Genomic DNA, 15,710 nt, shown 5'->3' on the forward strand with positions numbered 1-15,710 from the left:
GCAAGCTACATTGTAGCCACAGCAACCCTGGGGCGCACTGACAGAGGCAAGGCTGCCGGACACTGGCGCCACCGGGCCCTTTGAAACATTTAGAAAAAGTGAACAAGCAAATCAGAGTCCTGAATACATTTAGATCACCTTAAATATATTTAAACCTGGTTTAGCTATAAAGCCTTGAACTAACATTTTTCCCCCGAGTTTGTCCTTAAAGCAGCATTTCTGCAGGACTTGGTGCAGTTTTGCAAGAGTGGTTGGGTGGAGGTGCTGCCTTAAAGGCCAAAGTCAGAGAGTAAAGTAAACAAACACCTCAAATTACAAGAAAGACTGCAACCCTTACTTTGCTCCAAACTGAGACAGTGCTTTGCGACGGTCAGTCTAAGAATCCTTTTCTGCTATGAAAAAGTGAAAACATCCGTAATGAAAAGAAAAGAGGGTATTACAGGCCGTGTAGCTGTAAATGTAAATTTAACAGCCAATAACAAATTGCTATGTAAATAAATCTATACAAGTTTACTTCTTTCTAAATTTGAGATGATAAAACAAAACCAGTGTGACATCTGACTCAACACGAGGCCTATAAAACGTGTCTACAGTGACACGGCACTTCTTATTTAAATGGTTAAGGTGTGAAAGTGAATATAATTTCCTGTTGTTTCTGATCGCAGACATTCTGCAGGCAGAGTTAGCTGAGCAGAGCAAAGTATGCTTTGTGGTCTGACATAAAACCCCCCACAAACCTCCTGATAGGACACGCGTGTCCTCCCTGACTCTGATGCTTGAAGAAGGAGAAGAAGATCTTTGTATCTCAGAAAGCTGATCCTTACCTGGATGCATCAAAACAGACCTACTGATCACTTCTCAGAGGGAAAAAAGAGCACGAAAGAAAACGAGCAGCATGTTGTAGCTCTACACTGTCATTTAGATTCTGTTCAGTTGTCCTTGCTTTGAAATCTCACACCCCGTTCATCTCTAAACCTCAGTGCTGTATTTTTAGAATCTATTCTTTCATCATGTTACAGTGCAAATAACAGGAAGTTGAAATGATTGATTAAAAACCACAAAGAAAAAGGCAAACAAATCTTAAACTGCACTGCTATACATCTCCTGACACACACACCTTTCATCTGGTTTGAAATAAATGCCCAGTCATGGGACAGCATCACACTGCTGACTCCTCAAACGGCCTTCCCAGGATTCTTCACCCAGCAACAGCTGGCATCCTTCACACACACACACACACACACACACACACACACACACACACACACACACACACACACACACACACACACACACACACACACACACACACACACACACAGCACTCTGTCCTTGAGCTAATCTGCTTTAGCTCCTCTATATCAGGGCATTTGGTCTTCTGATTGAACACACAGCTAAAATATTGTACACACACACACACATGCACACACACGCACACACACATGCACACACACGCACACACAGAGCCCCTGGGCCAATGCTTGTCATGCAGCTCTGAAGATGAGGTTATATAATGCAGCATTTAGTGAGTAAGACCGAGGGTGAAACATTCGAGATGCACAAACACACTCGTGTGTACCTAAACACCCACATCACCAAAGAGAAAGCAAACGTTTGGCCTGCAGACGCTGCTTAACTTGTGCCATTTACTTAAATTGTTTCCTCTGAGCAGGACGCTGGCTGGACCTGCTGTCCCCGATGACACGGCTTTCTCGCCTAATAAAACGAAACACCGGGGGGCGCTCTTTGATGTGTCCGCAGTCTGGCTGTCACTCTACATTAACAGTCATGGTTTGGTGTGCAAGTCTGAGTTTAGGTCAGGGTTCAGCATCATTTTTGACAGAGTTAAAATCACATCGAGTAACTTAACTGGATAAGTGGTAAAGAAAATGGATAGATGGGTCTTCATTTACCTTTGCAAACAAATCTCAGTATTATTTTTTCTGGGTGGGAAGAATTTTATCCAAGAATCTGTGACCAACCGTTATATTTTCACTCGGGATTGTAAACTGAGTTTTGTTCATTTGATTTAATTTTCATCATGCTTGATTAGGTTTAAGAGTGGTTGCTAGGTGATAGAGTCTGTAATAAGACCCGCCCACCTAACTGCTGGAAAAGGAGTAAGAGCAGGAAAGAAATAAATCAAAGATATGTTGATGACAAATGTATTTGTGTTACAGCAAAACAAATCTAAGTCTCCATTCGAGCTGTACTTTTATTTACTCAAACCCTCTGAAGATTAAAGCCAAGAACTGCCACTTCACAAAAACCTTGTGACAGGTTACAACGTGGAAAAATACTGGAAAAAGTGAGCATCTTATGTGAAGTTTAAACCTTGTTTTGTTCCTTTCTATGATTAATCTGACACACTGGACTTCTGGTTATAACTCAGTGTAAGACTTGACCTTTCATTGTCATTGTGCTACCTTTGTTCGAGTTACGGCTTACAAAGATCTCTTAGACCTAAAGGCCAATTATAGGCTTGACAGTAAGCCATTGTGTTTCATACTATTTTAAAAACCTTGTGCCAACAAAAGGCTTATCAGTTGTTGGTTTTGTCGTTTAAAAAAAGGTGTTGCGTTTCCTTTCCCATTGATTACCTTATGAGCCCTTCAGATTTATTTTGCAAGGCTTGGCATGGGGCCACATCCTTGGTTGGCAAACACTTCCTGTGGACAGGGCGCTCTTATGAATCACTACACATTTCCTGTTAAGGTGAAGTCACAAGATCTTTGACATTCTATCCTTTATTTCTGCAGTGGAAGTGTAGATGGCAGAGGTTTCCACAGACACATCACTGGATCAAAGGTGATCTCTGCTTGGCTTTTTGAGCCTTCAACAGTCTGCACTGATGCTGGGTCAGGCGATTGTGGAGAATGCTCACTCCTTGGGTTTTCTTTGGTTCTCAAGCAGTAGTAGATGGAGCAGATGAAGAATGGCCTGCTGGTTGATCTGGCGCCAGTGTTCAACTACAGACTTCAGCTATTTCTGCCTCCATGTCTTCTTACAGCTTTGAATAGCGAGAGTGGTATAATTCTCTCTCGTGTTGGTCTTCTTCCACATAGCACAAAACTCCAACTTGGATCGCTTATTGGACTTTTTCCATTAACCACAGTGAAATCATTTCTTAGCTAAACCTCGAGAGTTTGGCTTCATTTTGGATCTTTAGTAGTGGTTTAGAAAGGCTGCTCATCAGAACTTTTGCTAAGTGGAGTCTTTTGTTCTTCATTTAACAAATTCTCCATCTTTAAACATGTTGCCAGTGAACCAAACTCGATGTATTCATCTTCTGACAGTGAGCTCACTTTTCGCTGCCCTGATTATTTCAGTATTTCAAATATTTCAGGAGGTTATGCACGACCCCTTTAGAATCTGTCAACGTGGGGTGGCTGATAGCTTTGTAATTAGAGCCCACACCATATGGGCATTAACACCCAGAGCAGCAAGTCTCCGGCTTACATCCCAACAGGTCAGAACATTAGGTGCATTTTTATGCACATGCAGTTTCTGTTTTTCTTTCTACACTATCCTCGTCACTACAGGCATAAGAAACGTTCCTTTTCTGAAACAGAAACCTTCAGTTTAACCGTGACTTGTCTCGGAGAAAGCAACTTAAACCACAATAAATAGTTTTACAGGTCATCCAGGCCTTCATGTTTTTAGACATGGCTGTAATTTAATCATCTGATCATGTTTAAGTGGTAAACTTGCATGGGTTACTGAGCATATGTCCTACAGTTAAACAGTCGTGCCTGTGATGCTCAGAGTGTGAAATATTGCTTGTCACATCTCTCCCCTGCAGCACTTCTTTTAGATACCCGAGAAAACAGCAAAGCCCCTCAGTCAGCAGTCGTGATTCCCTGTTGAGGATGGATGGCAGCGGTACAATCACCTGCTGGCCAGTGACGCCATTTGGCCTGATTAATGTGCCCCGTCCTGCCACAACAAATGCACACATGCACACACACACACAGTCAGGGACTCTATAAATCACACTCCTCTCTGACTGCAAAGGATGCAGGATTTTTGCTTCCCTGAACCAGAAAGGGAGCTCCCAGCCCCCCCTCCTTCTCCCTGAAAATACACAAACACACAAACACACAGTGACATGCAATCCCTGAACCCAAGTGCACACAAACACACACACAGCCCCTCCAGGTAGCATGCACAGAGGAGGGTGGTTCAATCGTGATGAAAGATACTATGAAGCTCGAGGGCTCCACACAAGCATCGCAAGACCTTCTCCCATCTCATTTTCAGTGTGTGCTACACGACTCACACAGGGAAGCCAGAGCCGTTACGCAACCTTCCCCCCGAACCACTCCCACCCCCAGGAAATATTATTCAACACACTTGTCTGCAAAAAAAAAAAAAATTCTGCTGAGCAAAAACGAACAAGGCACCCCCGACACAGTTCATCCATCTCTGTCGCCCTGGCTTTCTGAGCCTAAAACACCAAACGCAATCCAATAACTCAGCTTTCTCCACTATGTCAAGCACGGCATTACAAAGCATCAGCTCAGTGCATAAGCAAGGTGACTTTAAGGTCTCCGGCTCAGGCCACTCATCCATTTCTGTTCTCAGAGGCATTCCTGAACAATGCTCGGCTTTAATTCAGGTGAGAACCAATACCCAACTTGGGACTTCCCTGACCCACAATCCTTTGCAATTTGAGAGGGTACATATTCAGTGTCCCCATTAATGTGCCTACTGGGATGTCTCAGTTACCAAAACAAAAGCAGTGAATGCATTTTCTGGATCTTCCTTTAGAATACACACAAAGTCTGAAAAGATTTGGGAAGGAGGCTACTTCTCCTTCCTCCTAACTCCTTTTCTTTACATGATGACATCCACCCTGTTACGGTAACACCATTCCTTGTATCTCAGGTATTGTGAAATAATTTAATTTTACAACTTTCACAATGTTCCAAAGCAGTGAAAACAGTGTTTTGTACTGTAACTGTATTCCAAGCAGTCTGCAGTGGAAACTGGAATATCCACAACCTGCACCAGGTCTACTGGCAGCAGCCTGCTAGTGACCAAAGCAATCACAAGAAGGATTGTGGTGCAGCACTGTACACCTCTTTGTGACTGATTTCAGCATGCAACAGCCAGCAAAGACCAAGACGATAAAAAAGATGGATGTAGCTTTGTGGAGGGAAAACTATAGCCCATCTGAGGCCACCAGATGGCGATAGTTGTGATTGGAAAAAGGCCCTAATGTCTGTTTACAGAGGTCAAGGCCTTTCTTGACCTCTGTAAACATTTTGCTGCCAAGTGCATGGACTGTCACTCATGTTGGGTCATACGAGTGCCTGTATAACACTAGAGCTGGGCGATATAAGATTTTTTCATATCACGATATGTTTTTTTCATTTCAGGCGATAACGATATATATCATGATATAAGCCAAATAACTATATTTGTAAGATTTAAATGTGCCGTTGCTCACAAGTAAAATGTGAAATAATCAGCAGCTTGTTTTGATTTAAATATTTATTTCCCATAATAAGTTCAACAGGGCAGATGTACTTAAAGAGCATGAGACTTTTTCAGATAAATAGGCAAACTACACAAAAGGCAGCCGCTAAAGCGTTTAAGTTTCAAAATAGAACAAACAAAACAGACTACTAAATTGTCAATTCCACTTAGAAACAAAATATTAATTCTAAAAATAAATCTTAGTTTGTTTTTACAGAAGAACAGACAAAATTGACTAACTTTTGTCAATATCAAATAAACTGAGAACTAAAAGGAAATTCTCAACCTCTCCTTGTTGTATAGGTTAGCTTTTCAAACAGTTCTAACAGTGACTTTAGTCTGACAAAAGCCGAATGGCGAATTAGCGCTTTCAGCCAGAGATTGAGCATGCACAGGTTTATTGTATTTCCAGACTTGCTTTCGGCACAATTTACAGTGCGCGCTACTCTGTTTTTTGTCAGACTTGAAATAGCCGAAATACCTTCACACTACGGAACTTCTATGGCCCTTCCGTTCGACAATCTCTCCGGCATTGGAACCATCATCTGTTTTCTCTTCGGTAACCTTCGCTCACGCTCTCGGTTGATTTTTCTCTAGTCGGCACACTCATTTCCTCCATTACCCGGGCGGCACGGCGGCTGGCTGCTTCCCAAACAAATACACGTGCGGCTTGGCACTTGTGCTGTACGTAACAAGTCACGTGACGTGACGCTGCGGCTGTGATTGGTTCGGCTCTGTGCTACTTAATTTGGATTGGCTGATTTCTTCTTTTCTTTTAAGAGAGCAAGAGAGATGAGGCCTATCGCAATAGTTTAATTTTTCTATCGAGAAAAAGTTATTTCGCAATACATATCGTTATCGTTCTATCGCCCAGCTCTATATAACACCCTGGTATTTGGCTGCAGTATAGATCACAAGCTACTCATTACAGTTAAATAGTTACCATGCTGTATATAGAATGTATCCAAACCTGTCAAACAGGTCAGACAGCATGATGACAGAGCAGACAGCTATTACAAGTATTTAAAACTATGTTATTAACATCTCCAGAGCTAAGAGAGTACACGGGAAAGCTCACAGTTTTAAAGACCAGAAAGACTAAAGTCTCTTCCCGATGCCCATCTTATGAGGAAGTAATAAAGTTGTTTCTAACAGAGGTGTTTTAGCTGTTGGCTGGGCAATGAACCTTCATAAAATCAGATAAAGCAATGCTATCGTGGATGTTGAACTTCCTAGTGCAGATCCATGCTGTGATAGCATTTTACGCATTGCACCTTTAAGAGGCAGCAGGGAGTGGGTGCTGTGGGAGCAGTGGGGTCAGAAACTCGAATCTTCAGAGGTGCAAATAAGATTAGACGATCTCAGAAAGAGCTGTTTGTGTAATTACAGGGTGTTAAAACAAGGGGGAACTGAAGCTGTGTGGGACAGTTTGGAATAACTGACAACACTAATAAATGCATCTTTATACAATCCTGCTACCTAGCCAATATATCAGAGTTTAACATCAGAAGCAGTATAAAACTGAGTTTTATGGTGCAATATAAACATGATCTAACAGCAGAACTACAGCGGCAGAGAGCGACGGCTGAAGCTCACAGGCTTCTGTCACGTGTTCAGTGGATGTATGACAAGCAGAAGTGTGTGACGGCATAGTGGTGAAGGTGTAGAATCTCGGCTGAGGGGCCTGCACTCCAGATAGGATCTCCTCACCACACAATAACTCTAAATAATGTTCTCAAACCTCATCCACAACATCCACCATGGAACTTGATTTTTTTTATATTGGTAAGAAAAATCCAATGCAGAGATCACAGAGAACAGGACTCTGTACAACACTAATACCAGCACGTCAGATCTCTTCCTTCATTTTCCAAACATGACTCCCTTGTGTAACGTTCCCATTTCCTCGTAATGAATTGTAAATTAGAAAGAACATCAGTCGCAATCTCTGAGAAATAGCCCAAACCCTTTCCTCATGCTTCATGACAGAAGGCAGAGGATGGAGGGCAGCACGGTGATGCAAGCTTCATTTATAAAGGCAGCTAAACACTTCTGCCCCACGGATGAAGAGAACTGAGAAGGGAATGCTGTAAAAACTGACAGGAAGTTCATCTCCGTGCAGACTTCCAGATACCACCAAGCACAGTCCCTATCTTTGTCACACACACACTGTGGTGGTTCCACACGGAAGATGGAAATAGGCACATCTTCACTCGCCAGTTAGAAGTCTCAGTGTGAAGGAGACCGTTTTTGCTGACTGCATGATAAAACTAACATCATGTTGTATTGAACATGGGCTTTCCCCCCCTTCGTGGACTTCAGAAGAGACCCCCTAGTGGTTATTAAAAAGAATGCAGGTGTGAACACAGTAATCGCACTCGGTACAGAGAGCCTTGGAGACCCTCAGAGAAGGTGATCTTGGTGTGGCTCCAAATGAACTGCAGAGGAGTTTGTTTCTGGCGTGAACTTGATCCGACCTCAATCCAATCCAACTAGTATGTATGCTGATAATATGTTTCTTTTTTTTCCTTTTGTGTTTGTTATTTATTAAATTTTTCTTCCACAAGACATTCATAATTAATTTTAAAAAATACAGGCAAATATATTTTGCATGTCTGGTCTTCATTTTTTCTATAAAATCGCAAAGGACATCTTTCACAGTTTACTGCACACGCCCCTCTTTTCAGTCCACATTTACTTGACACTATTACATGTCAATAACTTCTGTCTGATCTCTTTGCTTATATAAAAAAGGAGTTCTTCCTCCCTGCTCTTGCCAAGTGAATGCTCATAAGGGAACTGCCATATTGTTTGGGGCTCTTCATCTAATCTTGAAGGGTCTTTGCAATATATCAAAATATAGCTTTTCTTCTTGGCAAAGAAAAGCAAAGTATCTGAACTGAAAAAGCAACAATCAGTAAAATGATATCAAAAGCTGGTAAACCTGACAGTAAAGTAAAGGTGAGCTACTCTCCCATATTCATTAAAAAAATAACAAAAGCCTATATTTGGATGACACATCTGACGAATATAAATGTGTCTCTACATCCTTAAAAACGATGCTCCCTGTTTTGGTTTAAATCCACCTTCTTCACTCAAAGCGTAACAGCTCTCAACGAGGTTTGGCTTACGAATACTCTCCAATCACAATCTGTCACGAGTTCATTAACATATGAAAAGTTCTACAGGCACGAAGGAAGCAGGAGCTCGCACCGCCAGCTCCTCATCATCGGTGACCCGGGCGGACTGACAGCTCCGAGGAAGCGGCGCTGAACAAACACACACGTTTCCTGGAAGGCTGGGAACTCCGTGGAAGACTAGAAGCTGACCGTCAAGCCATTTTAAGGCAAACAGGGAAACCCCACGTCAGTCACAGAGAGGTTCGTCTGCAAGTGCAGCCGAACACATCCAAACGAGAGCGGCTGCGGCGTCCAGCAGCCCTATACGCTTTGACCCCAGAGCCATTCAAGCGACCACAAACCCCGCTTCAGAATAACGTTTAAGACCCGTAAATTACGCAGTCCGGAACATGTAGAGTGACATCTGATGAGCTGACAACGTAAATAAAAGCAGTACGTACATGAAACATCCGGTGCTGGACGGAGAAGAAGCCACTCACTGCCGCTCGTACGCGTCGCTCATCGCTCGCTCCTGCGTCTTCTTCTTTTTCTGTAGTGGCGTTTTCGAAAAGACCTTTAGTTGCATTACCGCCACCCTCTGGATCAGAGAGTAGCTCAAACCAGCTAAACCACGGATTTCTCCTCAGGTCTGTATTCTCTAACAGTCTCATCGCCAAAAAACACAAACAGATTAAAAAAAAAAAACCCGAAACAAAATTGTGCGCATATTTGGTGTGGGGTATTTTTTATCACCCCGTGATCGTCTGCCAAAAAATGATTGCCCGTATTTAAAGTGTTGTAAACGGCTTGTTGGCGGATTATCTGTCAGACAAATGTCAAACCTACCTCTCACGAATGATGTGAAGTCATTTTGAGCCACAAACAACACAACACTGATACAAAGAAGAAGCTGCATTCAGTTTTGGGCAAAGCGGCTTTTGTATATTCTTTATTTATTCAGCTAAAAAGTCTCAGTGACATCAAAATGTCTTTCCTGACAGAGATGTGGCCAACAAGGCAGCAGAATTTGTAAGAAATATGACATCACTGCTTTGTGAAGGTATAATAAGTGTCTAGCAAAGACTGGATTGATTCTAATGGAGGTACAATAAAGAAGAATCATATACTTGCAAAACATGCCCACGCTATCTCCACGGACACAATGACCGTGCAGAAGAGCAGGCGTGACAGCAGTTTTACGGTGTTTTAGTTATAGTGCTAAAACCGAGGACATGGGGCTAAAATGTTCTCATCCGCCTCAACCACACGTAGCGTTGCATGAATAAAACATTTACCGCTGGTTCAATCAGTGGTCAGTACAAACGTGTTATACGGGATGTTAAAGCCAGCTCAGAACCTCCTCTGGTATCCAAAAGCTACCGCTAGAGTTTAAAGGGGCGCAGTTTTCGTTTTGCTGTTAAAAGCCGCAAAAATGCGCTCACGGAAGTGTAAACGTCTGCAGGTGGGCTGCAAACAACCTGTTCATCTATTGTTTTGTTTATAAAAACACGCAGGCAGAACTGACTGGCAGCACAAACGAGTTTAAACTTGAGCAGCAGCAGTGAGGGAGTGTGGTCGTTTAAGAACACATTGTTCGTGCAGGTTTTCCGCGTGTTTGTTTCACAGAACAGGAAGTTAACTTAGATAAATGAAGGAGAAGCCAAGGTTTAAGATGAGGGCGGACTGTGTGAGGTCCTTTCCATAAACCCGAAATCTTTGCGTATCATTTTTGGCCCGTGCCACAGACGAACACGTCACATCAGATGTTAATGAATTTACTTTGCCATGTGCGTAATTACGTGCATCCTTCTTGTTTTTGGGTTGCAGACTGTGGGAGGCTGCAGCCACTTATTAATGTCAGTGTTGTATATTTTGTGATTCAGACATGGATATAACACACTATCAGAGTTATCAGATGGCGGCACATGTTAGGAGCTGAAACTCACTCAATAATGCCTTCATCCAGTTTGAATGCGGAAACCCTCAAATGAAATCTGAACATCTACACATTATGTCTATGTCCATTAAATAACTATAACTGAAATATGTTTCAGTAAACAAGTAAGAAAACAAAACTTGTGTAAGTGTTCAAATTTGCATGGACCCAACTGCAGTTCCAGTCAAGCACTCGTTCTGACAACATTTCCACCTCATTCAAAATAAATCCACGCTCAAGTCTCGTGCTCCTTGGACAAAGGTGAACAGCTGTCTGTTTTTAACAACTTCAGATATCACAGAAGATAAAAAACAAACAGATTTTTTTGTTTCCATCTTCAGTCACGAATCGTAAATTAGAACAGCCCACCACAATCCGTCTGCCAGTCTCACCCTCCACTCTCAGCTCACTTGTGAACAAGACCCTAAGATACTTAAAATCCACCTCCTGGGGTAGTAAGTTGTCGCTGTGCCAAAAAGTGATTTCTGATGTTTATATGTGTGTTTTTTATGTGGAACTGGTAAATAGACTGTAGTCAACAGGATTTACAAACGGGTTATATATAAAAATAAAGAGATGTCTCTCTAATATTTTTAATATTTTACCTAAATTATAACCAATCCAAACTTTTTTGGTCACATAAACATTTTATAGAACTATTATGTTATTTTTGTTCCATTTCTCCTGCCCTCTTGGCTAAATCTCTCTTAAAAACAATTTTAATGCCAATAATCTTTTTAAGTGGATAAAAATGGGATATATGAAAGTCACTACCAAAAAAACTGATTGCAGCTTCTACCTTGTGACAGGAATGTTGTTTGTGGCTGAAGATAATAATAATAATAATAATAATAATAATAATAATAATAATAATATTAATAATAATAATAATAATGCATTTTATTTGGGGCGCCTTTCAGAAACCCAAGGTCACCTTACAAAGAACAAAATTAATAAAAGGAAGAATAGTCATAAAATACATAAAATAAGTTAAAATTGCTTGACAACAGATAAAATCAGCACTAAAGCGAATAAACCAGTTTAAACAGATGTGTTTTGAGCTGTGACTTAAATACGGAGAGGGAGTCAATATTTCTTATGGCTGGAGGAAGAGAGTTCCAGAGCCGGGGAGCAGAGCGACTGAAAGCTCTGTTCCCCACAGTAATAAGGTGTGAGGACGGAACAGTAAGATGAATAGCAGATGAGGATCTGAGAGGGCGGGAAAGTGGTGATATGGAGCAGGTCACACAAATATGAAGGAGCAGATTTATGGATACTGTAACAGGGCAGCCCTTAGCGGCTGGAAACACAGTGAGTTGGACGAAGCCAAGTGTAGTGGAACAAAAGTATTTATTTGCCATACAGCTCTCCTTACAACAATTCACTTGTCGAGCTTGTTCACAGCACAAAATATCCCTTCTAATGACAACCGGCAGCCTTAAATATGTTCAGCTGTCACCGACTTAACCATTATTCCACTCTTAGGTAAATTCTTAAATCCCAACCTTCCACCACAGTATATAATATATGAATTAGAATAAATAAATACATAAATACATTTCACATTTTCATATTAATAAATATTTCACACTTTAATGTTACACCAAACCCAATATTATAAAAACCCCGAAACCCAAACACAAAAAGATTCACCACACTCTCTTTACCAATGGTCTCTCCCGGAACCTTTAAATGGTGTCTGGACCCCTGGGGAAACATTTGCCCAAACACCCTGAAGAGGACACAGGCAAGAAAGGTGAGTAATCATTATCTTCCTACACTTATTTGCACCACTTTTATTTCACACACACATTTGCATTAGTTTTCCTTACTGGTAAACCTTAATCACAATCTCAATCACCATTCTTCTTTCCTGACAGACAACCACCACATTCCTTGATGAGGAGCAGCTGTGCAGGATCTGAATCAAGGCTACCAACTGATTTTAAAATTCCCAATAAATAATCAATAAATATTTAAACTTCTTGTGTGCAAATGTTTTACTGTGCAAATCCATGCTTAAAGTGCAATGCTAAATAAAGTGCTTGATAAGGTGCTTTTAATAAAGTGAAAGGTGTGCTCTAAAGTGCTATACAGATAATATAATACAAATACATGTAGTAAGGAAGTCCTCTTCCTTACAGATACACTTGTATGTAAGAAGTAAGATTTTAAAATGTATCCTGGCTTCTATGGGCAACCAGTGAAGCTGCTGAAGAACTGGGGTAATATGAGCTCTTAACGGAGTACGGGTTATGACCCGAGCTGCAGAATTTTGAAGAAGTTGGAGTTTATGAAGGGACGTTTTAGGGAGACCAAATAAGAGGGAATTACAGTAATCAATAGGGGATGTAATAAGACTATGGACAAGGATGGCAGCAGCATGGGGAGTAAGGAAGGGACGAAGTCGGTTAATATTACGTAAGTGAAAGTATGCAGACCAGGTTATGTAATTAATGTGAGACTGGAATGAAAGAGTATTATCAAGTATGACACCCAAACTCTTAACCTGAGGGGAGGGAAGGGTAGGAGAATTTTCAATGTTAATGGAAAAACTGTGGGATTTGGTTAAGATAGATGGTGTACCAACAAGTAAAACTTCAGTTTTATTACTGTTAAGTTTGAGAAAATTGGAGGAGAACCAGGATCTAATCTCAATAAGACAGTTTGAGAGGGAGGTAGGTAGGAGGGATGAATTGGGTTTAGAAGAAATGTAGAGCTGGGTGTCATCGGCATAACAGTGAAAATTTATATTATATTTTCGTAATATATGACCAAGAGGGAGCATGTAAATAATGAAAAAAAGAGGCCCTAATACTGAACCCTGGGGCACACCAACAGAAACAGGATAGAGAGTTGAAGAATGGGATTTAAACTAGATAAACTGAGTGCGGTCTGAGAGATATGAGGTGAACCAGGCAAGGGGGGTGTGACTAATGCCAATGGATGCTAACCGGTTCAGGAGAATATTGTAAGAAATGGTATCAAACGCTGCACTAAGATCAAGAAGGATGAGGATGGATAGGAGACCAGAATCAGCTGCCATCAGAAGGTCATTGGTAATCCTTAACAGAGCAGTTTCTGTGCTATGATTGGGGCGGAAACCAGATTGAAATTGTTCATAGAGATTATGGTCATTGAGATGTAAATGAAGCTGGGAGGCGACAACTTTTTCAAGAATTTTTGAAATAAAGGGGAGATTTGATATAGGGCGAAGATTATCAAAGTTATTGGGGTCTGCACCAGGCTTTTTGAGAATTGGAATAACAGAAGCCTTTTTCAGTGCTTCAGGAACAATTCCAGTGTTCAGGGAGGAATGAATAATATTGGTTATGAGAGGTGCTAACGAGGGAAGACAGGCTTTAACTAACACAGTAGGGAGAGGGTCAAGTTGACAGGTGGATGACTTAGATTTTTTAATAAGATTAGATACGTCAGTTATGGAAGGAAGAGTAAAGCTTGAAAATAACTGACAGGAAGACAGTGGGGGAAACAGGAAGTCTACTTCAGAGTCAGAAGCTCCTAAAGAGTTAAGTTGACGGTGAATATCTGAGATTTTACTAGTGAAAAAAGAGATAAAGAGATAAAAAAAAGAGAATACATGTAGGAGGGGAATGTGTCTGGAGGTTTTGTAATTTTACTGAACAATGAAAAGAGAGACCTGGAGTTACCTTCAGGTCTCAGGTAACTCCAGATATCAAGATGACTTGATATCATTCATGAGAGACACATTTGACAGATGTTTCACATTTTAAAGGCCAACAAGTCATTTATCTAATCTTAATCTTATTTCATCTTTAAAATTCAAATAAAATCTTTCACTTTTTGGCAAATACCCAAAACCACTTATCAGCTTCTGGCACAACACCGGCTTCCAAAACGGCAGAATATCTTTCAAAAAAGGCGAAAAATAACAAAAGCAAAATACACAAAACAACCTGAAATGAATCATCTTGTAATGCTGTCGCATTCAAATAATACAATGATGCCAGAATGTCACTCAGCTGTCTTCTTCACTACCTGTGACCTGTGACCAGTCATTTGGAAATGAACTGTCAGTGTAAGCACCTGAGTTTGGCCACTTGAGGGCAGCAGAACAAGACAAAAACAACAGATATGAAGGTTGTAGAAGCTGCTGTATGGACACACTTGAAAAGTGGGCACATGCCTCTGAGGCCAGAGGCGTTCTTGGGCTTAGGAGGGTTTAATATATACAGAACTATTATTTTTCAGTTACTTGAATTAAATTATTTTGGAAATGACTATAAAATTATTTCAATCTTTTGTTATTGCCTGAGTAAATCATATGCCATATAGTGGCATAGCCTCTAAATCTAACGTGTATTTGGCAGCCATTAAGTAAAAAGCATTGACACACTGGGAGAAAGCTGCACTTTGAGTTCCTGGTTGTTAATGCTGACCCACATTCACAGCAGGTCTGCAGCTTCCAGACTAATGATAGTGGTGGATCCACAGTGTTAGCACTACTGGATCAGATGGACGCAGTCTGACATTTCTTGTTGAGGAAAAAGGTCCCTGACTGTGGATTAGATTTAACCTTTTCAAGTGTTCAGAATGTAACTGAGCAGCCCGTCTCCTTAGGGTCATTTTTGAATGCACTGCTTATGTGTGGATTTCCGGTGTGAGGAAGAACAAAACCCTACAAAAGTCTTGATGGGAAGCTTTATCAAAATGGAAAGTTAAGTTAAGCCTAATCCTGAAAGTGGAGAGGGTCTCTGCCTCCTGAATCCAAACTGAAAGCTGAAGCTAAAGCAGTCAGCAAAGTGCTCTGTTGAGGTGCTACTGCACTGTGAGGTCTTTCAGATAAGATGGGGCCTGATTAATCAAAAGTTTGGATGTGAGCAGAAGGTTTTTTGAGTTTGATCATAGTTTATGTTAAAATACACATTTCATAATGTTAAATGCATTAAAAGGCATTGACCTGTTAACATGTGTTAAATATGTAGCAAGCTTCACTGACATTACCTGGATTACCAGTGTTAGGGCTCCACGATCGAGACAGCATCACCACGTCCATCTCCGACACTGAGAAACTCTTAATGGAGAAACTGTTAACCCCCTAATGGATAAACAGTGGATTACAACATGAAGCTATCATTATAGGGTCTTTACCTTATAATGTAAAGCACCTTGAGACTGTTGTTGTGATTTGG

The 15,710-nt window shown here is 41.1% G+C and overlaps 1 protein-coding gene across 2 annotated transcripts in view; it reads right to left on the minus strand.

Annotated features, from left to right (window-relative positions):
* kiaa0513 (KIAA0513 ortholog) overlaps positions 1-9,170 on the minus strand; it is a 28,334-nt gene extending 19,164 nt beyond the window's left edge. For both annotated transcript variants that reach the window (XM_063477576.1, XM_063477575.1), the window contains exon 1: positions 9,062-9,170. The gene's annotated coding sequence lies outside the window, so the exon portion shown is untranslated. The remainder of the gene's footprint in view (positions 1-9,061) is intronic.
* Between the last annotated feature and the right edge of the window lie 6,540 nt (positions 9,171-15,710).

Source organism: Pelmatolapia mariae, linkage group LG7 (genome assembly GCF_036321145.2).
Source record: "Pelmatolapia mariae isolate MD_Pm_ZW linkage group LG7, Pm_UMD_F_2, whole genome shotgun sequence".
NCBI lineage: Eukaryota > Metazoa > Chordata > Actinopteri > Cichliformes > Cichlidae > Pelmatolapia > Pelmatolapia mariae.